Genomic DNA, 25,591 nt, shown 5'->3' on the forward strand with positions numbered 1-25,591 from the left:
TGGGCATGATGGCAAGTGCCTGTAATCCCAGATACGCGGGAGACTGAGGCAGAAGAATCGCTTGAACCTGGGAGGCAGAGGTTGCAGTGAGCTGAGATGGGACCACCGCACTCCAGCCTGGGTGACAGAGCGAGACGCCATCTCAAAAAAAAAAAGAGGAAAGAGGGCAGAAAAAGAATGGAGCGAGATATCATTAGCTCACCACTCCAGCTGAAAATCAGTTCAAAGTAGAGCTCTGTCCCATACCAGTCCCCAGCATGGGCACTTCTAATTACAGTCAATGAGCATTTTGTTTGTAAGGGAGAATTTTTTTTTTTTTTTAATAGGGACAGGGTCTCACTCTCTCGCCCAGGCTGGAGTGCAGCGGCATGATCATAGCTCACTGCAGCCTTGAACTCCTGGGCTCAATTGATCCTCCTGCCTTAGATTCCTGAGTAGCTGGGACTACTGGGACTACAGGTGCAGGTGTGAGCCACCACGCCTGGCCTCGGGGAGAATGTTAACTTCTAGGTAGAACTTAACCAGAGGCAACACTCAAGAATTCCCAAGAGCAGCAGGCATAGTGGCTCCCCCATGCCAGCATTTTGGGAGTCTGAGGCCAAGGATCCCTTCAGCCCAGGAGTTCCAGATGAGCCTGGGCAACGTAAGGAGACCTCATCTCTCTCTCTCTCTCTCTCTCTCTTTTTTTTTTTTTTTTTTTTTTTTTGAGAGAGGGTCTCACTCTGTTGCCCAGGTTTGGAGTACAGTGGCACGGTCTCGGCTCACTGCAGCCTCAACCTCTTGGGTTCATTGCCTCAGCCTCCCGAGTAGCTGGGATTACAGGTGTGCACCACCATGACCAGCTAATTTTTGTATTTTTAGTAGAGACAGGCTTTCACCAGGTTGGCCAAGCTGGTCTGGAACTCCTGACCTCAAGTGACCCGTCTGCCTTGGTCTCCCAAAGTGCTGGGATTACAGGTATGAGCCACTGCGCCTGGCCATGGATTTATTATTATTATTTTTTACTTTTTTATACAAAGACAGTAACCCCAAGAGGACAGAAACCTGCTCACAGCTGTATTTGGCACCTAATATGACATCTCGGAGGTACTCGAGGCTAATTTGTTGAAAGGTATGAAAGCAGGTTCTGTTTTTTTGGCTCTGTTGCCCAGGCTGGAGTGCAGTGGCGTAATCTTGGCTCACTGGAACCTCTGTCTCCCAGGCTCAAGTGATCCTCCCACTTCAACCACCCCAGTAGCTGGGACTATAGGCATGTGCCACCACAACTGGCTAATTTTTTATTTTTTGGTAGAGATGGGGGTCTTGCTGTGTAGTCCAAGCTGGTCTCAAATTCCTGGGTTCAAGCGATCCGCCCATCTCAGCCACCCAGAGTGCTGGGATTATAGTTATGAGCAACCGTGCCCTGTTAGCGGGTTATGTTCTAACCCCTGACAATGAACATTTTCCCTGCCCTCCTGGAGTGTATGTTTTAGTCAAGAAAGGCTGAAAGCGATCAAGAGAGCAAACAAGTTCATTATTAATAATCGTGATAATTGCTCTGAAGGAAACGGGGCCTAAGGTCAGAAAACCAGAATCATAATTTTTGTTCTTGACCCAGGGCCAGGCACAATATTTCGACGATGCCAAAAACTCAGTGATTTACATAAATTATACATATATATACGATTTTTTTCTTTTTCTTCTGTCACCCAGGCTGGAGTGCAGTGGTGCGATCATAGCTCACTGCAGCCTAGAACTCCAGGGCTCAAGTGATCCTCCCACTTCAGCCTCCTGAGTAGCTAAGACCACAGGGGTGCACCACCACACCTGGCTAATTATTAATTAATTAATTATTTCAATGTTTTATTTAAAAAATTATTTATATAGAGATGGGGTCTCACTGTGTTGCCCAGACTGGTCTCAACCTCCAGGGTTGAAGCCATCCTCCCACCTCAGCCTCCCAAAGCGCTGATATTACAAGCATAAGCCACTGCACTGGGCTTATATAAATAATACTTTAGGCTGGGCACAGTGGCTCACGCCTGTAATCCCAGCACTTTGGGAGGCCGAGGCAGGCGGATCACCTGAGGTCGGGAGTTTGAGACCAGCCTGACCAACATGAAGAAACCCCATTTCTGCTAAAAATACAAAATTAGCCGGGCATGGTGGTGCATGCCTGTAATCCCAGCTACTCGGGAGGCTGAGGCAGGAGAATCACTTGAACCCGGGAGGCAGAGGTTGCGGTGAGCTGAGATCGTGCCATTGCACTCCAGCCTGGGCAACAAGACCAAAACTCCATGTCAAAAAAAAAAAAAAAAATTAGCTGGGCATGGTGGCACGCCTCTGTAGTCCCAGCTACTCGGGAGACTGAGGCAGGAAAATCGCTTGAACCTGGGAGGCGAAGGTTGTGGTGAGCCGAGATTGAGCCACTGCATTCCAGCCTGGGCAACACAGCAAGACTCTGACTCAAAAAAAAATAATAGGCCAGGCGTGGTGGCTCACACCTGTAGTCCCCGCATTTTGGGAGGCCGAGGTGGGCGGATCTCTTGAGGTCAGGAGTTTGAGTCCACCCTGGCCCTCATAGTGAAACCCCGTTTCTACTAAAAATGGAAAAATTAGCCAGGCGTGGTGGTACACGCTTGTAGTCCCAGCTACTCAAGAGGCGGAGGCAGGAGAATTGCTTGAACCTGGGAGGCAGAGGTTGCAGTGAGCCAAGATCACTTCACTGCACTCCAGCCTGGGTGACACAGCAAGACTTCATCTCAAAAAGAAAAATAAAAAAAAATCAAAATAGGCTGGGCGACATGGCTCACGCCTGTAATCCCAACACTTTGAGAGGCCGAGGCGGGCAGATCACAAGGTCAGGAGTTCGAGACCAGCCTGACCAACATGGTGAAACTCCGGATCTACTAAAAATACAAAAAAATGACAGGCATGGTGGTGTGTGCCTGTAATCCCAGCTACTCAAGAGGCTGAGGCAGGAGAATCACTTGAACCCAGGAGATGGAGGTTGCAGTGAGCCGAGATTGCATCACTGCACTCCAGCCTGGGCAATAGAGTGAGACTGTGTCTCAAAAAAAAAAGAAAAAAATCAAAATAAATGCAAACAGCCCATGATGAACAAAATATCAAACTTTTATATAATGACAGAACTGATATTAGGGTAAGGATGGCAAGGTGAGCCCTGCAATAGTTTCTCTGCTCCCGTTGCTTAATCTGCAAAATGGGATAAAATGGGATCATATCTACCTTTTTTTGTTTTTGAGACGGAGTCTCCCTCTGTTGCCCAGGTTGGAGTGCAGTGGCAAGATCTTGGCTCACTGCAACCTCCGCCTACCGGGTTCAAGCGATTCTCCTGCCTTAGCCTCCTGAGTAGCTGGAATTACAGGCGCCTGTCACCACGCCCGGCTAATATTTTTGTATTTTTAGTAGAGACAGGGTTTCACAATGTTGGTCAGGCTGGTCTCGAACTCCTGACCTCCGATAATCCACCCGCCTGGGCCTTCCAAGGTGTGGGATTACAGGCATGAGCCACCGCGCCTGGCCTAGTATCTGCCTGTTTTTGTTTTTTTTTTTTTTTCTTTTTGAGACAGAGTCTTGCTCTGTCGCCCAGGCTGGAGAGCAGTGGCGTGATCTTGGCTCACTGTAACCTCAGCCTCCCAGGTTCAAGCAATTCTCCAGCCTCAGCCTCCCGAATAGCTGGGACTCCAGGCACGTGCCACCATGCCTGGCTAATTTTTTGTGTTTTTAGTAGAGACCGTGTTTCATCATGTTAGCCAGGATGGTCTCAATCTCCTGACCTCGTGATCTGCCTGCCTTGGCCTCCCAAAGTGCTGGGATTACAGGCATGAGCCACTGCGCCCAGCTTAGTATCTGCCTTTTAAGGCTTTATGAGGATTTGTCCAGAACTTCACACAGGAAGAGCTCAATACATGCTTATTACTCTTTTATTATTTTCATCAATATTATTAATCCTATGGTTGTGTACCACAGAACAAATATTTAAGCAATAACATCAAAATAATTTCAGAAAACTAAATGGGCTAGTTACTGTACTTTGTCGAACCTAAAACATCACCATTTGTGAGATTTTCCATTATTTTATTTACTTATTTATTTATTCTGTAGAGTTGGGGTCTCTGTCACTATATTGGCCAGGCTGGTCTCGAGCTGCTGGGCTCAAGCAATCCTCCTATCTTGACCCTTCAAAGTGCTGGGATTACAGGCATAAACCACTGCATCTGGGCATGTTCCATTATTTTACGGACTATTAAATAAATGTTTTCAAATAATAGCAAGATGCCATTGATTGCAAAATACATATTGATTTTAGTTATATTAAAATGTAAAAACTAAAGTGCACTTTAGAATTGATAAAATATAGTATTTGGGCCGGGTGCAGTGGCTCATGCCTGTAATCCCAGCACTTCCGGAGGCCAAGGTGGGCGGATCACTTGAGGTCAGGAGTTGGAGACGAGCCTGGCCAACACCCCGTCTCTACTAAAAATACAAAAATCAGCTGGACATGGCGGCTGAGCGCCTGTAATCCCAGCTAATTGGGAGGCTGAGGCAGAAGAATAGCTTCAACCCGGGAGGCGGAGGTTGCAGTCAGCTGAGATCCCACCAGGGCACTCCAGCATGGGCGACACAGTGAGACTCCGTCTCAAAAAAAAAAAAAAAGAATATTCTGAGAATAAGACTACATATTGGGTGCAGCATGCACTGCTTGGGTGACGGGTGCACTAAAATCACAGAAGTCACCACTAAAGAGTTTATGTAACCCCAAAACCACCTGTACCCCAAAAGTTATTGAAATAAAAGTTTAAAAAATTAAGCTATTATAGGCCGGGCACGAGGGCTCATGCCTGTAATCCCAGCACTTTGGGAGGCCAACGCGGGCAGATCACCTGAGGTCGGGAGTTTGAGACCAGCCTGACCAACATGGAGAAACCCCATCTCCACTAAAAAAATACAAAATTAGCCGGGGGTGGTGGCGCATGCGTATAATCCCGGCTACTCGGGAGGCTGAGGCAGGAGAATCACGCGAACACGGGAGGCGGAGGTTGCGGTGAGCCAAGATCGCACCATTGCACTCCAGCCTGGGCAATAAGAGCAAAACTCCATTGCAAAAGAAAAAAATTTTTTTTAAAAATTAAGCTATTATCATTACATATGTTTATTATACTCTTTGCACATAAAAGTTTATACATTTTCGGCCGGGCGCGGTGGCTCACACCTGTAATCCCAGCACTTTGGGAGGCCGAGGTGGGCGGATCACAAGGTCAAGAGATCAAGACCATCCTGGCCAACATGATGAAACCCCGTCTCTATTAAAAGTACAAAAATTAGCTGGGTATAGTGGCACACGCCTGTAATCCCCCTACTCGGGAGGCTGAGGCAGGAGAATCGCTTGAACCCGGGAGGCAGATGTTGCAGTGAGCCGGGATTGTGCCACTGCACTCCAGCCTGGCGACAGGGCGGGACTCCATCTCAAAAAAAAAAAATAGTTTATACATTTTCTAACTTTTATTGTACATTTCATTTTATCAACATAAAATTAACCTTTGGTTACTAAAAAAAATATATTGATAGATGGCAAGCATGCTTCCAAACGGATTGGACTTGTTGTAGTCAATTGATGTTTATGATTTAAAAAAAAAAAGAAAACAAAACCTGTTCATTTAAACAATCATTATTATTTCCAGGTATTTTATGAGGAAAGGGCTTACACAGACATTTCTGTAACTAATAAATTATTTTTCTGCTTCTTTAGAGTTAATTATTCACAGTTACTTTGCGTAGTTACATGAGTTAGCTCTTCCCAACATTAGTAGTATTTGTTTTGTTTTGTTTTGTTTTTGGAAAATTTTCATCTAAATCACCGTGGGATATAATCACCATTCCACATGTTGCTTTGTTCAGTTGTACAGTACCTACCTTAGCCTCTGTAAAATTTGGTAAATATCACTGCTTTCTGGTTAAGTTCTGTGGAAGAAGGCAGAAAAAAAAATTACACCTCCCTTGTCCCTTGTTGAATTAAGAGTACACAGACTTCTCTTTCCCCTTTTTTAAAATAAGTATCTTGGCAGTTGAAAACAGGTGCTAATTCAGTTCATTCACGATATGAGAAAGATCAATGTACATTTGAAACTCTCTTCAGAGCAGAAAATTGTTAAGAGTTGAGCAAAACAGAAAGCAGGTCCTTTTCTAAATATAGCAACGTCATATGACCCCACTGGTCTTTGTACTCAGAGAATTAAGGTATTAGACACATTGCTCCACGGATGCAGCATATAATTACTCTGGGGAAGAGGGACTATGACCAACGAGCACAGATATTAATATAAATATTGGGCTTGTGTCTGTCCTTTTTGATCTAAGGAAATAGACTTTTGAATGTTGCTGGGACATCCCCACATGACAGCTTGTCAACTGTGTAAACTTTCCCACTGCACACAGAAAACAGTTCTTCCATCTCTTTGGTTTTATTTTTATACCCCTTTTCACAGCAGTCAATGTTTAAACACTTTTCAAACAGTAGACTTTTTTTTGTCTATTTCCTTCTTTAACTGTGAGGTCTCAAACTGATGCTAATTCAGTTTTGTCGGTTATCATGATCATTTATGATACTATATAGTTCTCAATTTAGGTCCCCTGTAATTAATCTCTGTGAACGTGGTGTTTTGTTTGTTTTGTTTGGTAACAACTCTTTACAGGGTAATTTGGACATGTATCCTTAAAGCTTTTAGTGCTTTTTAATTTTTTTTAGTCTTTATTTTTAAAGACCATTTCAAGTTTACTGTGTATCTGGGAGAAATTAAAGATTAAATTGGGAGTGCAATGTTCAAGAGCTATCATTGCATTTAAATGTGTTTATCTGCAAGCTAAAATTCTTAACACCGCCATTCTATTTTGCAGGAGGTAAGTCTTTCCAGCCAAGCAAGGGTTTGCAAAGCCGAGGTTAGTCAGTAAGGGCCGATACATATTAAAATTGAGAAAAGACCTGTCCAAGCTTGGGGAAAAGCAGCTGTTCTCACACTGCTATCAGCATTTATCAAGGGGGAAATTTTTGTGTTTGCCCTCTGGGCCCACGGGAGGGAAGGAGTAGAAGGAAGTAACTATGATAGTTGCATATTTGAAGGAAGCAGAGGCCTCAGCTGGTTGCTAAAAAATCAATTTAAAAAATAAATGATGGAGCTCAGGCATACAGCAAGTTGTGGACTGAGAATTTGGTTTCAGGATTAGGGTGTTTCTACTTGGAAATTTACCATCCAGTTCCCTGGACCTGTCTTGGGGCATTTTTGTTGTTGTTGTTGTTGTTGTTGTTGTTGTTTTGTTTTGTTTTGAGACAGGGTCTCACTGTCTCCCAGGCTGGAGTGCAGTGGCGCGATCTTGGCTCACTGCAACCTCTACCTCCCTGGTTCAAGTGATTCTCGTACCTCAGCCGCCCAAGTAGCTGGGATTACAAGTATGGGCCAGCACATCCGGCTAATGTTTGTATTTTTAGTAGAGGTGGGGTTTCACCATGTTGGCCAGATTGCTCTCAAACTCCTGACCTCAGGTGATCAGCCCGCCTCCACCTCCTAAACTGCTGGGATTATAGGCGTGAGCCACCGCCCCTGACCTTGGATTGAGGATACTCATTGATTAGTTTCAGATGTCCCTTATGAAGTCAATTTCTTCATAAACCTTTTACTCCATATTGTCTTTTACAAAAAAGAGTACATTTCTGTACTATTATATACTTAAAATTATTTGTTAACCTATGTATTTTTGACAAATAAATCCAAAGACTCCAAATTTAAAAAAATAACCCCTCTTTTCAAAACAGCCTTCCCAAAGTTAAATTAAAAGTTGAGTTTGGGCTGGGCACAATGGCTCACGCCTGTAATCCTAGCACTTTGGGAGGCCAAGGACAGCGGATCACGAGGTCAGGAGTTCAAGACCAGCCTGGCCAATATGGTAAAACCCCGTCTCTACTAAAAATACAAAAATTAGCTGGGCATGGCAGCGTGTGCCTGTAGTCCCAGCTACTTGGGAGGCTGAGGCAGAAGAATCACTTGAACCTGGGAGGCGGAGGTTGCAGTGAGCCAAGATCGTGCCACTGCACCACTCTAGCCTGGGCAACAAGAGTGAAACTCCATCTCAAAAAAAAAAAAAAAAAAAAAAAAGTTGAGTTGGTCTCTATGACCTTTGCTTGTCTTTAAAAACAAAAAAATCAAACAAACTGCTTTTCTGGAATGTCCCTTGCAAAACGATAAATTATAACTTTATCAACTTCCCTAGAGGCCTTCAAAACAAAAGGAAAAAGTTAAATTAAGTTCAATCACTCTATTAGTTCATTCTAAAAGGTAACATTCCCCGAAATATATTTTTGTTCAGAGTACAACATTTAAAGAGCCGCGGGGTGGGATGAGGTGGTTCAGGCCTGTAATCCCAGCACTTTGGGAGGCTGAGGCCAGCGGATCACCTAAGGTCAGGAGTTCGAGACCAGCCTGGCCAACATGAAGAAACCCTGTCCCTACTAAAAATACAAAAATTAGCCGGGTATGGTAGCATGCACCTGTAATCCCAGCTACTTGGGAGGCTGAAGCAGGAAAATTGCTTGAACCCGGGAGGCAGAGGTTGCAGTGAGCCGAGATTGTGTCACTGCACTCCAGCCTGGGCGACCGAGGCTCCATCTCAAAATAACTAATTAAGTAATAAAAAAAAACCTCAAAATAAATATATAAGTAATAAAGAACCGTGAACGCAGCTTTCCTTTTTGAATGCTGAGTGAGGATCCCTGGCCAGAGGGAAACTTGGGCAGATACCGGTCACGATTCACCAGGAGCACTCCGGATTCAGGGTTTTACTTCCTTAATTACAGAACTGAAACTGGCTAAGTGTTGACTGATCAAGAGTTAAGAGTTTCGAAGTTAAGGAAGCAGTAAACTCATTTCCAAGAGTTGTCTTCCCAAACTACTCCTTCTCCTAATACGTGTAGGATTTTCCTAGTCTAAGACAGAGGTCTCTCTCTCTCTCTGTCTCTTGCTCTCTTTCTTTCCCTTTAATAACCCCAAGTATTTGATAGTTCATTAATATGAAAGAGAGTTTTGTAGTTTACTTAATAAAATGTTGAGCACCTCCAGAAGGGAGAGAATTTCCCCCAATAACATTATCTATGGACATTTTCTGCCTTTTTGTGAAACCTCCCTGAAGCTTAGCCCTGCCTTCATTTCTGATTAATCACTTGGGCTCACAAGATAATTCAGGAACCACACTCCACCGGTAGTGAACTATCTTTAGGAGATGAATTTATTAAAACTCACTGTTTGATTACTTGGGTTTGATACGGTTCAGCATTTTTCGAATACAATTAGAGATATTTAAATCTTTCCAATAAAAGGAGAAGGTGGATTTTTAAAAAATCCACCATATGTCTCTAAATCATTTTCATTTTATCTAAAGAATGGGGAATTTAACATCTCCAGAAATATCTGGCTTCCTTTTTTTTTAATGTAGTCAGTAGGTCAAAAAAAAAAAAACCCACATGTAATAGGAAGTGAACATATTATACACGTTTTAAAAATTTGGTCATATATATATCATTTAAACCTGAGTCCTCTAAACTTTGTTCCTATAGAATTTTCACTGTATATTTTCACACATATATATCTATTTTTATATGTTTATCCATACGTAAATACTTACACACAGTGAGGTTATTGAGAAAGTAGTCTTGAAATCCAGATACTAAAACCACAACACTTTAGAATTGGAAACCATACAATTTTGTTTATTCCAGCTCTATCATTATAGAAAGGGATACTTGGGCTGAGAGAAGTTATTTAGCTTGCTTGAAGATCTTTGGATTCTGGTCCTGAATTTGCCACATAATAAATATTGCACTTAACCTTGAGGGTTTCTGTTTCCTCATCTGTAAAATAGGTCCACTGGAAGACGATTTTTAATTTAGTTGAATGTATCTGATTTTGCAAACACGGGGTTTTGGAGCATGCAAAAGAGGATGATGTTCAGGAGTCCAAATGACTAGTCAGCCCAACCTTTTTAGCCAATGGATTCATTTATTTTGGCCCTGGACAGGTATTAGCTGTCCTTTAAAAGATTGGCTTCTGGCAGTTTGGGTTTCCCCCACACGTTTGCTTCTGTGTATTTTTATCAGCCCTCGACTCAGAAGAATCCAATTAGAGTCAATTCCTTTAGTGCAAGTGGCAGCAAATACTAGACTATCCAGAATTGTCAGAATCTTGTTTCCTGCTTTACCCAGCCGTCTTGTCTCCATTTTACATAGTTTTCAGCTTTGCTGGAGGAATAGGCCTGTTGTACTTTTTGGAATTTCCTCAGCCACTCATCATTTCAGGCTGAACATTAATGATTTATCCAGCAAAGGTTATTAAAATTGACTGTAGTCTCTGAAGAAAGGATAGTTTGTCAAACCCACGTCTTAAGACTAATTGGATATATTTTGCATGAATTGTGATTAATGCAAGGTAATTTCAGAGGATGGCTTTTGCTAATTAATAAATCAATCACATTGACTCATCTTGGTAGACTGAACTTTAAAAGTTCATTACTGACTTGCTCAAAACCAGAATCCCACACATACATAGTTTAGTGGTTTAAGGCAATTCTTAAGAAAGCAAACAGATTGAGCAATACTTTAATTCAGAAACAAATTGCTTAATCTGTGTCCTCTAAAAATAACGTGCCTGAGAAAGAAAAACTATAAAATACAGGCAATACACTAACATATTCCTGCTTCTTGATTGATTTCACATATATAACAAAGCTCACATTATTATAAAAGATTTGGAAAGGTCATATGGAAACATCACACTACCAATAGAAGGATTTCTGAAGTAGTTGAAAGCACCAACTTTACCTAAAACAACAAAACAAAACAAAAAATGTAACCAAGTTGTTATAAATTGTCCGCTCTAAAGTTCTAGAGATCTTATGGAATAAATGCAGGCTATTATTATTATTTTTTTTTGCTTCTGCCCAAAGCGAAGTTTAGTTATTTAAAAAGCCACTGGAATTGTGCTTTCAAGAAAGCAAAAATGGCTTGTGTTTTTCATATTACTTTGAAAGGGACAGACATGCCCTTCAACAGAAAGCAATAAGCTGCCATTCAAAGAATGGAGTTTCCCTGCAGCTAATGGCAGTGGGATCTGAATCAGATAATACACATACGTAGAATCTTTAGGACCAAACCACAAAAAAAAAAAAAAAAAAAAAATCAAAGCAAAGCAAAAAGCAAAACAAAACAAAACAAAAAAAGAAGAAGTGTAATTCAAGTCCTGTATAAATTAAACCTACAGTAATTTTCTCAAAGTGTATTTTCTGTTTTCGGTTACTAGAGTATTTTAAAACTTTCTCCATGAACAAATAGGAATGTCCATATACAAAAAAAAGTGGAACCTGGATTCCAGCCAGGAGGGGTTTGCAACCACGTAGAACAATTGGAGACTTAACAATCTGTAATATTCATGTTATATTCTATAATATTCACTGAAATAGACCTCAATGACTTTGAGCTCAGGACTCCATGAATTTCTTCCACATGTGCTTCCTCTGGATGATGGGGGAGGCAGGGGAAAGGGAGAGCAAACAGCTGCTTGAGATGGGAGGGGGCAGAGAGGTGAGGAGGAGAGGAGCTTAGGAGGACTGAGATCCTCATTACCTACCCTCAATAGCTGTGGCACAATAATTCTTTTCTTTTGGAATGCAAATATGGTATTTATAGCCAATCAGGTCTTTTGAGTGGATTAACATTTAGTCCTTTTGATATGGGAAGAAAGAAGGGGGAAGGAGAAGGGAGAAAGAAGAAAAGAAATTTAAAAAAATTAAAAGTAGGGAGAAATAGATTAATCCTGACAATAATGTAATGATCTCGATAGCTAAACTACATCGATGTTTCTGGGGTGCCAGGTACAGGCTAACACTTTCTTTTTATACTTATCCCCTAAATCTCCAATTAAGTAAACCTTACCCTAGCTGACACTCCCTCAGTTTCTTCAAATCTTTTAGTCATCTTTCTTGAGGGCATTTAATGTTTTTCCTACTTTAAATTCACACTCTGGCTAAAGACCGTCTGTGTAAGATAGGTGCACTATTCATGGCACAATTATGCGGTTCCCAGTTAAAATGTGATAAGGGAAGATATAGCTGGATTCTCCTATGATGTAATGTAGTCGTTGAATGACACTTTAAACAGTCACAGCTTTTCTCCATTGGGATCCCCATTCTGCCCCTCAAAGCTGTGTGATCTTGGGTACCTCTTCACACTTCAGTTTTGCCATCTGTAAAATGGGTATAGCAATGGTATCAAGCCTTAAGCGGCATTATGGAGGCCAAATATGCTAATGTGTATGTTTGGTGTAGAGTAAGCCCCAAATAAAGACTAGCCATTGTTTTCGTGGCCATTTTTTGTCTGTTGAGAAACTGTTAATGCAGCAACTTTCTCCGGGTTAGAGTTGGATTAACTAACAAGCTTCTGAGGAAAATATTAAAATTTCCCGTGATTTTCCACAGTGGCTATTTAATATATATTACATCAAGCAAGCAGGTAAAGAAAAGCAATACTTTCAGGTGTAAATACAGCACCTGGATTGGGTTGATTTTGGTAATTCGGTTTTTTTCCTTAGACAAAGCTAGGTTTTCAAGCCAAACAGTACACAGCTGTAGAAAACAGTCACTTAAAATTTCAAAAGGCTGCTCTGTATGTGTAATTACTATTATTATTATTATTTCAGACAGAGTCTTGCTCTGTCGCCCAAACTGGAGTGCAGTGGTGTGATCTCGACTCACTGCAACGCTCAAGGGATTCCCATGCCTCAGCCTCCTGAGTAGCTGGGTGTAAAATTACAGGCATGTGCCACCACGCCCGGCTAATTTTTGTATTTTTAATAGAGATGGGGTTTCGCCATGTTGGCTAGGCTGTTCTGGAACTCCTAACCTCAAGTGATCCGCCCACTTCGGCCTCCCAAGGTCCTGAGATGACAGGTGTGAGCCACCTTGCCCGGGCCCGTCCCGTATGTGTAATTATGTATCTACTTTTATTCTTGATGTTGTTTATAAGTACATTCCCTCTTGTTTTTCTTACTCATTCTTACCAATGGACTTAAACTTAATTTTATTGGACTTTACAAAGAATGAGTGATTTTTTTTTTTTTTTTTTTTTTTTTTTTGAGACGGAGACCCCGTCGCCCAGACTGGGGTACAGTGGCGCAATCTCGGCTCACTGCAAGCTCCGCCTCCCGGGTTCACGCCATTCTCCTGCCTCAGCCTGCCGAGTAGCTGGGACTACAGGCGCCCCGCCCGGCTAATTTTTTGTATTTTTAGTTTAGACGGGGTTTGTTTCACCGTGTTAGCCAGGATGGTCTCCATCTCCTGACCTCATAATCGGCCCGCCTTGGCCTCCCAAAGTGCTGGGATTACAGGCGTGAGCCACCGCGCCCAGCCGAATCGGTGATTTTACTGATCAAAAAGTATTGGTTGTTTTTTATTTATGTGACAACTTCCGCTCTTAAGTTTATGAATTCCTTTGTATATTAGATTATGGAAGTGTCTTTAAGAAATAAATACAATTTAAAAATATCTATCTACAGGTAATATCCACATCTCTATGTCTATCGATAGAGAATAACATTTAGGGAAACGGAGAGGGGAGAGGGAGCTAGAATGGAAAGGGCACCTCACAGATGATTTCTCCCCTAACAAATTTTTGTTTTGTTTTGCTTTGAGATTTTACTTTTTTGCAAGAAGAATCTATTTAGGTATTAGTTGAATTTTTCACCGGTCAGGTCCAAAGAACAAGGGGGGGTGGGGAGGGGACGGCGGGAGAGTGTGGCAGGGTGTGGGCGGGGCAGGAAGAAATGGGGGCCCACCCTGAAGGCTTTCTTAGGTCCTTTTCTCAGCCATTTTCCTCCTTCCCCAACCGGAGAATTGCTCCGCGTGTGCAAGGAGCGGCGTGCCTCCACGCAGCAGCAACAACAACAGCCGCGCGAGTGGCCGCAGCGTCCACGCCGCCCGCGCGAAGTCGGTGCGCACAGCCTGGCGCGAGTTCGAAGCTGGAGAGGGCTGTAAAATAGATTGGGGGGCGGGGGAGACCACGTGATTTTCTGGAACGCTGGCTCGCTTCTTTATTTTGATTCTCGAGTAAACTTACAATCCCCAAAATGCGTTGAGGGCATCGGAAAGAGTAAAGTCACGTTCCGCTGGAAAGGATCACTTCTTAAGTTCACATGAACCTATTCTTTGATCCTCCTTCATTGCTGCTTAAGATTTACTTCTCTTTCAAATCAAATAATGTGTTTCTTTCTCATTCTGAGAAAAGCTTTCAAGATGTGATTTCCCTTTTGAAACACTTTGAAGTCTTTCCCCAGCACATCCTTTCTTAAAGGGATTTGGTAAGAGGAGATAGGCCTGGAGGCCAGGGCATTTTAAAGTCACTTTCCAAATACCCTATGTTCTCTTAAAGAGTCTTGAATTGAAACATCCCAGCTGCTGGAAGACGTTTCCAAATGTGACTCTGTGGCTGCAACACCCTAATGTCTTCTCTCCTAGGACCCTGGTGGGTCATAAAGACAGACAGAGCAGAAAGGAAGCCTTTAGTTTTTTAAGTAAAGCCACTTCTATGGGCTTGCTAAAACAGCAAGGATTCTCACATTTAGTTAGTCCTCTCTGTTAGGACATCAAGGGAGAAACAGCTGAAATCCAGGGCTGAACATTTCCTGGCGCGGCTAGATTTGAAGCTTCCAGTATGTGGAGTATCACCTTCATTCCCTCTGGGGGCGTCTATATGGTTTGTGCCAGGTGGGAGCACCTGCCCCGTGGTGGCCAAAAATACTGACAGCAATTCAAGCTTCTCACTTCCGAATGAGATGTTTGTACACGAAGTGACCTTTAATTGTGTCTTAGAAACTCATGTCAGATCAACATGTGGTTTCATTTATTCAGGAGAGGTTATTACATTTCAAGCTGTTTTGTGTTAGTTTTTAGCATTTAAATGAAGTATTTTCTCTTTCATATATTTGATGTGGCTCAAAGGAACTTGCTTCTTTTTCTTTTTTTTTTCTTCATAGATTTTATTGTTTGATTAGATCTTTTTGTCAAGTCAGATCAAAGATGGCTTTTCCTTTCTTTAGGAGAGAGATCTTTTATGAAAACAAATCAATAGAACAGATTCCACAGTAAAGAGGCATTTTGTTTAAAAGATTTTGAAAAGAGGAAAAAGATTACAATGAGGGTAGAAGAGAGATGTTTTTATTTTTGTGTTCTATTCGTCTGTCAAAGAGTTAGATGAAAGCAAATACTTTGGCATTCTCAACTTCAGATTTACTGTGGGGAGGCTTTGCAGACTCAGCTAGATAGACACATCCTTATGGAAGAATTCACTTTACCTTTTAGCATCTGGGAATATCCAAGAGCTGGTGGTTCCTCCCTACCTATCCCTGCTCCCTCCTAAGATCACGTAGATGCTGGATTCTTGGCTTTTTGGCATCTTTTTCAGATGAACTCCTTCACATGCTTCAAGAGAAAATGCAGGAGTTTCTAGATAGCATTCATGTTTTTGTAGCAACTTTTAGTTCCCTCTATCCAGGGGCTACCAGAGTATATTGAAATGATGTGTTTATTTGGTGGCTATGCTGCTATTTAGGGGCAGGAAAGGGCTGGTTCACCTTGTCCCTCTCCCTGCTTGTCGGAGCTCAACAAATATTTGTCAATCTGAACTGAACAAAGGCAGAAATGTGGTCAGTATTCCCTGTGCTATTTCTCTTTTTTCTTTTCTTTTTCTTTTTTTTGGGGGGATGGAGTTTCGCTCTTGTTGCCCAGGCTGGAGTGCAATGGCACGATCTCTGCTCACCGCAACCTCCACCTCCTGGGTTCAAGCAATTCTCCTGCCTCAGCCTCCCGAGTAGCTGGGATTACAGGCACGCACCACTGTGCCCAGCTAATTTTGTATTTTTAGTAGAGACAGGGTTTTTCTCCATGTTGGTCAGGCTGGTCTCAAACTCCCGATCTCAGGTGATCCTCCTGCCTCAGCCTCCCAGTGTGCTGGGATTACAGGCATGAGCCACCGCGCCCAGCTCCTTGTGCTATTAAAAAAAGATAATTAAGATTATATTGGGAGTATTTGGGAGTCACCAGGTAAATAACATCTGTAAAACATCATAGGTGGAATATATGGATGCCTCTAGACAGCACTTATTATCTCACTCAATATGTGTTTTTCTTATCTGTCTCTTTTTTGAAAAAAAATTTTTTTTTTTATTTTTAAATTTTTTGTAGAGACAGTGGTTTCACTGTGTTGCCCAAGCTGGCCTCGAACTCCTGGGTTTAAGCAATCCTCCCACCTTGGCCTCCCAAAGTACTGGACTTACAGGTGTGAGCCACTGCACCCAACCAGTACCTGTCTCTTCAGCCTAAAATGTCTGCTCCATCAGGGCAGGATTTTGTGGTAAACATTTAGAACAATGCCTGAGACATAGCAATAGCTCAGAAGTTATTTGAAGCAATCTACACATTTCCTCTTTCCCATTTCCGGGCATGATGAAGGGGTAAATTAAGAACAGTCATCCAAATAATTCAAGTAAAAGACAATCTTGAGGCCGGGTGAGGTGGGTCAGGCCTGTAATCCCAGCACTTTGGGAGGCTCAGGTGGGTGGATCACTTGAGGTCAGGAGTTTAAAACCAGCTTGGCCATCATAGTGAAACCCTGTCTCTACTAAAAATACAAAAAATTATCTGGGCATGGTGGTGTGCGCCTGTAATCCCTGCTACTCGGGAGGCTGAGGCAGGAGAATCGCTTGAACCCAGGAGGCAGTAGTTGCCGTGAGCCAAGATCGTGCCACCGCACTCCAGCCTGGGTGACGGAGCGAGACTCTATCTCAAAAAAGAGACAATCTTAAGTGATTTGCCAATCCAGAAACCTCAGTTGTGTGGTTGCTACAATTCTCCAGTTGCCTTGGCTGTGAGTGAGGACTTAGGCATCCAGAGAGTACATCATGTATATAATAGTTGATGCCTCTCCAGTGCCCCAAACAGTATTATCAATATATCCTTTTTTTTGTTTTGTTTTGTTTTTGAGACAGAGTCTTGCTCTGTTGCCCAGGCGGAGTGCAGTGGCACGATCTTGGCTCACTGCAACCTCCTGCTCCCAGGTTCAAGTGATTCTCCTGTCTCAGCCTCCCAAGTAGCTGGGATTACAGGTGTGCACCACCACACTCAGTTCAATTTTCTATTTTTGTAGAGACGGGGTTTCTACAAAACCTGTCTGGCCATGTTGGCCAGGCTGGTCTGGAACTACTGACCTCAAGTGATTTGCCTGCCTTGGCCTCCCAAAGTACTGGGATTACAGGTGTGAGCCACTGCCCCCCGCCTCCAAACAATATATTCTTTATTCATTCAAATAATCAGGCAGTTCCATGAAAACAATCAAGAAAATGCATTGGGCCGGGTGTGGTGGCTCATGCCTGTAATCCTAGCACTTTGGGAGGCCAAGGCAGGAGGATCACTAGGTCAAGAGCTTGAGACCATCCTGGCCAACATGGTGAAACCCAGTCTCTACTAAAAATACAAAAATTAGCTCGGTGTGGTGGTGCGCGCGCCTGTAGTCCCAGCTACTCGGGAGGCTGAGGCAGGAGAATCGCTTGAACCCAGGAGGCGGAGGTTGCAGTGAGCTGGGATCCCACCACTGTACTCCAGCCTGGCAACAGAACGAGACTCCGTCTCAAAAAAAAAAAAGCATTGATTTTTGTATCAAAGTATCCTGAAGAATTGCTGAAACAAAAATTTTAAAGTATGTCTTTTTCTCTCCATTTCTCCTAACACGCTTCAAAGGGTGGATGCTTAATAGAACTTTCTTGACTTGACCCCAGCCAAGGAAATTTAAAAAGTCAAAGCACTTGGTGTGTAGGATATAAGCTCCTTAGTGCCTGAAACCCAGTGAAGTCCTGCTCTCTGCTGTAGCTTACACACCTGGCAGAATGCCTGGCATACAGTGGGTGTTGATGAATGAATCGTGTCTGTCTCAGCTACTGTTTTATAGATTGAACTTTAGGTACCACTTCAAATCTTGAAAAGTTCTGGGAGAAATTTCCCCTGCATTTACAATGTAGTGGTTGAATGGCTAACCATTTAATTTGAACATTTAGGCGGCCACTTGTATGCGCAATTAAGTTTCCAACCACAGTTTTGCTTGTTAATTACATATGGCCTCTGTAATTAACAACGTGTGTGAAATACACCAGGCTTTTGGTAATAGAAGAAGCAACAAGGAAATATATATGTATATTTCAGAGAAATGAGCATTGAAGGAATTCTGGGAGTCAAAAACAAAAAAAATCAAAGCAATTAGATAGTGTTTTCCCCTTGTTTACAGCCAAGGGCCTCTGATAGCAGGTGTAGGCTCTGGTAAAAAAAAGAAAAAAGATTTCTTTTTTCTCAGGCCAATGCAGTCTGGCCAGCCTAATTTATTTACTCAGTGCATTGGTTAGCTTTTTTCAATTTTTCAAAATTTTTTTTCTTTTTTTTTTTTTTGAGACAGAGTCTCACTCTGTTACCAGAGCTGGAGTGCAGTGGCAGAATCTCGGCTCACTGCAACCTCCGCCTCCCTAGTTCAAACGATTCTCCTGCCTCAGTCTCCTGAGTAGCTGGGACTACAGGCGCTCACCACCATGCCACCACCACGCCTGGTTAATTTTTGTATTTTTAGTAGAGACGGGGTTTCACCATGTTGGCCAGGATAGTCTCCGTCTCTTGACCTCGTGATCTGCCTGCCTCAGCCTCCCAAAGTGCTGGGATTACAGGCATGAGCTAACGTGCCCGGCTCTTTTTTTTCTTTTTCTTTTTTTTTTTTTTTTAAAGCAACAGGATCTTGCTCTGTCTCTCAGCCTGGAGTGCATTGGGCGGATCATAGCTCACTGTAGCCTCCAACTCTTGGGATTAGGGATTCTCCTGCCTCATCCTCCAAATTAGCTAGGAATACAGGCATGCTTCATCAGGCCTGGCTTTTTTATTTTTTTGTAGAGACAGGGTCTTGCTATGTTGCCCAGGCTGGTCTTAACTCCTGGGCTCAAATGATCCTCCCACCTCAGCATCCCAAACTGCTGGATCACAGGCATGAGCCACCATGTCTGGCTGTATTGGTTAGCTTTTGCTGTGTAACAAATCACCCCGAAAATTTAATAGCTTAAAGCAACAACCATTTTTTATAGGCCATATTCTTCTTCCTTTTTTTTTGAGACAGGGTCTCACTCTGTTGCCCAGGCCAGAGTGGAGTGGTACGATCATGGCTCACTGCATCTTTGCCCTCCTGGGCCTAAGCCCCCCACCTTGGTCTCCCAAGTAGCTGGGACCACAGGCATGTGCCACCATGCCAAGCTAATCTTTTTTATCTTTGTAGAGATGGAGTCTCACTATGTTGTTCAGGCTGGTCTTGAACTCCTGAGCTCAAGTAATCCTCCCATCTTGGCCTCCCAAAATGCTGCAATTACGGGCATGAGCCACTGCACCTAGCATATTCTAGATTTAGCCAGATGGGCTGATCTCTACTGGGCTCTCTCATGTATCTGTGGTCAGCAAGTCTAGGATTGCCTTGCTCCCGCATCCACTGATTGTCACAGATACAGATACTCAAGGGGTCCTTAGCTGGGACAGGTTGTCTCTGTTCTATGTGGTCACCCATCTTCTGCCTGGGTGATACAGGGTCTTGCTGTGTTGCCTGAGCTGGAGTGCAGTGGTGCCATCGTGGCTCACGGTAGCCTCAACCTCCCAGGCTCAGGAAAATCCTCCTGCCTTAGCCTTCTAAGTAGTTGGGACCACAGGCATGCAACTACCACATCCGCTACTTTTTTATTTGTAGAGATGAGAGTCTCACTGGGTTGCCCAGGATGGTCTCAACTACTGGCCTCAAGTGATCCCGCCTTGACCTCCCAAAGTGCTGGGATTACAGCAAGTGTGAGCCACCATGCCTTCCATATATATTTTTTGAAGATTTCTAATGTGACCAGAAGTACCTGGAATTGGATGCTCCTGATAGTTGTACTTTACTCACATTTCAAATTTAGCAATAGAGATTATAAAGAATTTTTATGTATACACACTTGTGCACACATACCCTACAGTCTTGGGAATGTAGATTAGACTCTTTTTTTTTTTTTTTTTTTTTTGGAGATGGAGTTTCACTCTTATTACCCAGGCTGGAGTCCAATGGTGCGATCTTGGCTTACCTCAACCTCCACTTCCTGGGTTCAAGCAATTCTCCTGCCTCAGCCTCCTGAGTAGCTGGGATTACAGGCATGTGCCACCACGCCCAATTAATTTTTGTATTTTTAGTAGAGATGGGGTTTCTCCATGTTGGTCAGGCTGGTCTCCAACTCCCGACCTCAGGTGATCCACCCGCCTCGGCCTTCCCAAAGTGCTGGGATTACAGGCGTGAGCCACCGCACCCAGCAGACTCTTGAAGTCTGTAGGGAAGAGAGGTGTCTCAGCTAACTTGAGGTATTAAGGGAATGGCATATGGCAATAATAATAACAATAACCATTATACCAATAGCTGGGTCAGGATTGCTGCCCAAGTGATCTCATGCAAATCCATTAGCCTTCCTGAACCTTGGTTTTCACATCTTATTTTCCTGTAAGACGTTAGAGAACTACTTGAACACTGTTCGCACAAGCACACTTTAAACTTTAGTGTATTACACATACATTAGCAATTATTATGCCCAGAAAGCACTGGCTTTTTTCTGTAGCTGAACAATGTATATCTATTTTCAGACCCAATAAAAAAGGATACATTAAAATTATTTTCTTCTATGGCTGGGTGTGGTGGCTCACACCTGTAATCCCAGCACTTTGGGAGGCTGAGGCGGGCAGATCACCAGGTCAGGAGTTCAAGACCAGCCTGGCCAACACAGTGAAACCCCGTCTCTACTAAAAATACAAAAAATTAGCCGGGCATAGTGGTGAGCGCCTGCAGTCCCAGCTATTCGGGAAGCTGAGGTGTGGTGGCCGGCACGTGTAATCCCAGCTACTCGGGAGGCTGAGGCAGGAGAATCGCTTGAACCCGGGATGCAGAGGTTGCAGTGAGCCGAGATTGTGCCACTGCACACCAGCCCCTGCGACAATATGAAACTCCGTCTCAAAAAAAAAAAAAATTACTTTCTTCTGCAGTAGGGATTGTCCAGGCAGAACAGCAACAACAACAACGAAAGAAAACAAAATAATAAGTTTATGATTGAAAATCAAAAGCCTTACCCAATCTCAAATTCCAACTTTTATTTATTTTTATTTATTTATTTTATTTTATTTTATTTTTTGAGATGGAGTTCACTCTTATCGCCAAGGCTGGAGTGCAACGCAATGGTACAATCTCGGCTCACTACAACCTCTGCCTCCCGGGTTCAAGCGATTCTCCTGCCTCAGCCTCCCAAGTAGCTGGGATTACAGGAATGTGCCACCATGCCTGGCTAATTTTTGTATTTTTAGTAGAGACGGGGTTTCACTATGTTGGTCAGGCTGGTCTCAAACTCCTGATCTCAGGTTGATCCACCTGCCTTGGCCTCCCAATTTCCAACCTTTTAAAATTCACATTACTTTGATGATGATCACTGTGTTTGAGTAAGGATTGTGGGATCCTTGCCTTTGTGGGCTGAATATTGTATTCACAACATTGGGCACAAAACTGAATACAGTGCCTGGCTTCTAATAGGTGCTTAAGATGTCGTTTTTTGGCCACGTGCAGTGATGGCTCACGCCTCTAATCCCAGCATTTTGGGAGGCTTGGGTGGACAGATCACTTGAGGTCAAGAGTTCGAGACCAGCCTGGCCAACATGGTGAAAACCCGCCTCTGCTAAAAATACAAAAATTAGCTGGGCGTGGTGGTGTGTGCCTGTAATCCCAGCTACTCGAGAGGCTGAGGCAGGAGGATCGCCTAAACCCAGAAGGCAGAGTTTGCAGTGAGCTGAGATCATGCCACTGCACTCCAGCCTGGGGGACAGAGTGAGACCCTGTCTCAAAAAAAAAGAAAGAAAGATGTAGGGTTTTTTTTTTTTAGTTTTTTTGTTTGTTTGTTTTTGTTTTTTTTTTTTAGTTTTCTTAAGGGGGCTTTCCGGCAAAAACCAGAAAGCCTGCTAGACAAATTCTAAAAGAGTTGTAACACTAAGATGTAGTTGTTGAACAATAAAATAAATGAATGAATAAATGAATGAACTTCTGCTGTGGGATGTTCTTTTTTTTTTTTTTTCTGTTGAGATGGAGTCTCCCTCTGTCGCCCAGGCTAGAGTGCAGTGGTGCGATCTCGGCTTACCGCAACCTCTGCCTCTCAGGTTCAAGCGATTCTCCTGCCTCAGCCTCCCAAGTAGCTGGGATTACAGGCGTGTGCCACCATGCTCGGCTAATTTTTGTGTATTTAGTAGAGACGGGATTTCACCATGTTGGCCATGCTGGTCTCAAACTCCTGACCTCAGGTGATCCGCCTGCCTCGGCTTCCCAAAGTGCTGAGATTACAGGCATGTGCCACCGTGCCCGGCCTTTGCTGTGGGATGTTCTAAGTGAATGGATAAACTTTATGTTAGAGAAAGCCCCGCCCACATTTATAGGGTTTATTTCCCTATTGCAGGTTGTTATAAACTTGTGCTCAGGAGTCCTTCATCTGAAGACTGAAGTCCAGTCTAGTGCTGAGAACCACTCCCTTACCGAGAGCGTTTAACACAACATAGCCATAATAATAGCTGCCTAATAACCTTTTCCTTTCTGCCTGGCTCAGAGCTACCTTCATTAAAAGCTTTTCTGGGGGTTTCTCTTTGTTCCAAGACCCCCTCCCTTGTCTCTGTGTGGGGGAGCTGTTCTCTTCTTTCTTTCTTCTTTCTTGGTTGTTAAACTTTTCGCTCCTTAAAACCCAAAAAAAAAAAAAAAAATGTTTTTCTGGCTTAGAGTTTGAGCTCTTGGGTCAGAGGATTTGGGTTTTAATCCCTGTCCTACTGTTCACTCTTGTGTGACTTTGTGCAACTTTCTTTTTCTTTTTGGCTTGCTTTTGTTGTTTTGTTTTCTTTTGAGACAGGGTCTTGCTCTGTTGCCCAGGCTGGAGTGCAGTGGTGCCAGCTGAGCTCGCTGCAACCTCTGCCTCTGGGTTTCAAGTGATCCTCCCACCTCAGCCTCTCAAGTATCTGGGATCACAGGTTCGTGCCAATACGCACGGCTTTCTTTTTCTTTTTTCTTTTTTTTTTGAGACAGTCTCACTCTCGCCCAGGCTGGAGTGCAATGGCACAATCTCAGCTCACCGCAACCTCTGCCTCCCGGGTTCAAGCGATTCTCCTGCCTCAGCCTCCTGAGTAGCTGGGATTATAGGCATGTGCCACCACGCCCGACTAATTTTGTATTTTTAGTAGAGACGGGTTTCTCCATGTTGATCAGGCTGATCTTGAACTCCTGACCTCAGGTGATCTGCCCACCTCGGCCTCCCAAAGTACTGGGCTATAGGTGTGAGCTACCGCGCCCCGCCCTGCTTTCATTTTTTCATCTGTAAAATAAGAAAGGTAAGCCAGGCATTGTGGCTCATGCTTGTAATTCCAGCATTTTAGGAAGCCAAGATGGGAGGATCGCTTGAGCCCAGGAGTTCAGGATCAGCCTGGGCAACATAAGGAGACGCCATCTCCACAAAAATAAAAACATTAGCCAGGTGTGATGGCACACGCCTGTGGTCCCAGCTACTTGGGAGGGTGAGGTGGGAGGACTGCTTAAGCCTGGGAGGTCGGGGCTGCAGTGAGCCAGTATTATGCCACTCTGCTCTCGCCTGGGCGACAGAGCAAGACCGTGTCTATAAATAAATAAATAAATAAATAAAGGAGCTAGCTGGGCGTGGTAGTGTGTGCCTGTCATCCCAGCTACTCAAGAGGTTTAGATGGGAGGATTACTTGAGCCTGGGAGTTCAAGTCCAGCCTGGACAACGTGGTGAGACCTCATCTCTTAAAAATTAAAAATCAACAACTACAAAAAAGAGGGAGGTAGTAGGACCTATTTCATGGAATTATTATAACTATAAGAATAGTTATGTTTGGCCAGATGTGGTGGCTCATGCCTGTAATCCCAGCACTTTGGGAGGCCGAGGTGCACAGATCATAAGGTCAGGAGTTCGAGAGCAGCCTGGCCAATATGGTGAAACCCCATCTCTACTAAAAATACAAAAATTAGCTGGGCATGGTGGCGGGCGCCTGTCATCCCAGCTACTCAGGAGGCTGAGGCAGGAGAATTGCTTGAACCCGGGAGACGGAGGTTGTAGTGAGTTGAGATCATGCCACTGTACTCCAGCCTGGGCGACAGAGTGAGACTCTATCTCAAAAAAACAAAAAGAAAAAAAAGAAAGAAAAAGAAAAAAGAAAAGAAAACCTTATGTTTGGATAATATTTACTGAGTGCAGTCGGGCGTGGTGGCTCACGCCTGTAATCCCAGCACTTTGGGAGGCTGAGGCGGGCGGATTACCTGAGGTCGGGAGTTTGAGACCAGCCTGACCAATATGGAGAAACCCTGTCTCTACTAAAAACACAAAATTAGCCGGGCATGGTGTCACATGCCTGTAATCTCAGCTACTTGGGAGGCTGAGGCAGGAGAAGCGCTTGAACCCAGGAGGCGGAGGTTGTGGTGAGCCAAGATCGTGCCATTGCACTCCAGCCTGGGCAACAACAGTGAACTCCGTCTAAAAAAAAAAACAGACAAAAAAAATTTACTGAGTGCTTGTTATGGACTCTGAATGTGTCTCCTCAAAATTCATATGTTAAAATCTAGTCCCCAATATGGTGGTGTTTGGAGGTGGGGCTTTTGGAAGGTAATAGGTTATGAGGGATGATCTCTCATGAAAGGGATTAGTGTCCCCTTAGAAGAAGAGGCCACAGAGTTAGCTAATCCTCTTTCCACCATGTAAGACTACAGGGAGAAGTCAGCTGTGTACAACTGGTAAGACGGCCATCACCAGGGCCCAACCATACTGGTGCCCTGATCTTGGGAATTCCAGCTGTCAGAACTGGGAACTACATGTTATTTAAGCCACGTAATCTATGGTAATTTGTTATATGAGCCTGAACTAAGACAGTGCTTATTACATGTCAGACATTTTCTCATTCCTAATCATCACCGTAGAATCCATCAAGGTAGGTAAATTAAGTCATAAAAATATACCCCACCCAATGCAATAAAGGTCTTTGCATGACTATATACACCTTTAAAAACATTTTCTTTCTTTCTTTCTTTCTTTTTTTTTTGAGTTGGAGTCTCACTCTGTCACCCAGGCTGGAGTACAGTGGCACCATGTTGGCTCACTGCAACCTCCACCTCCTGGGTTCAAGCAATTCTCCTGCCTCAGCCTCCCGAGTAGCTGGAATTACAGGCGCCCACCACTACGCTTGGCTAATTTTTGTATTTTTAGTAGAGACAGGGTTTCACCATGTTGGCCAAGCTGGTCTCCAACTCCTGACCTCAGGTGATCCGCCTGCTTTGACCTCCCAAAGTGCTGGGATTACAGGCATGAGCCACTACACCCGGCCTCATCTTTTATGAATTGTCCCTTACACAAACATCTTTGCAAACCACTGGTTTAGGAGACGGTAGAAT

At 43.6% G+C, this 25,591-nt stretch overlaps 1 non-coding gene across 1 annotated transcript; it reads right to left on the reverse strand.

Annotated features, from left to right (window-relative positions):
* Positions 1–22,088: 22,088 nt before the first annotated feature.
* LOC112206568 (U7 small nuclear RNA) lies at positions 22,089–22,150 on the reverse strand. The gene has a single exon (XR_002940987.1). It is a non-coding gene; the product is annotated as a U7 small nuclear RNA (small nuclear RNA).
* Between the last annotated feature and the right edge of the window lie 3,441 nt (positions 22,151–25,591).

Source organism: Pan troglodytes, chromosome 21 (genome assembly GCF_028858775.2).
Source record: "Pan troglodytes isolate AG18354 chromosome 21, NHGRI_mPanTro3-v2.0_pri, whole genome shotgun sequence".
NCBI classification, from domain to species: domain Eukaryota; kingdom Metazoa; phylum Chordata; class Mammalia; order Primates; family Hominidae; genus Pan; species Pan troglodytes.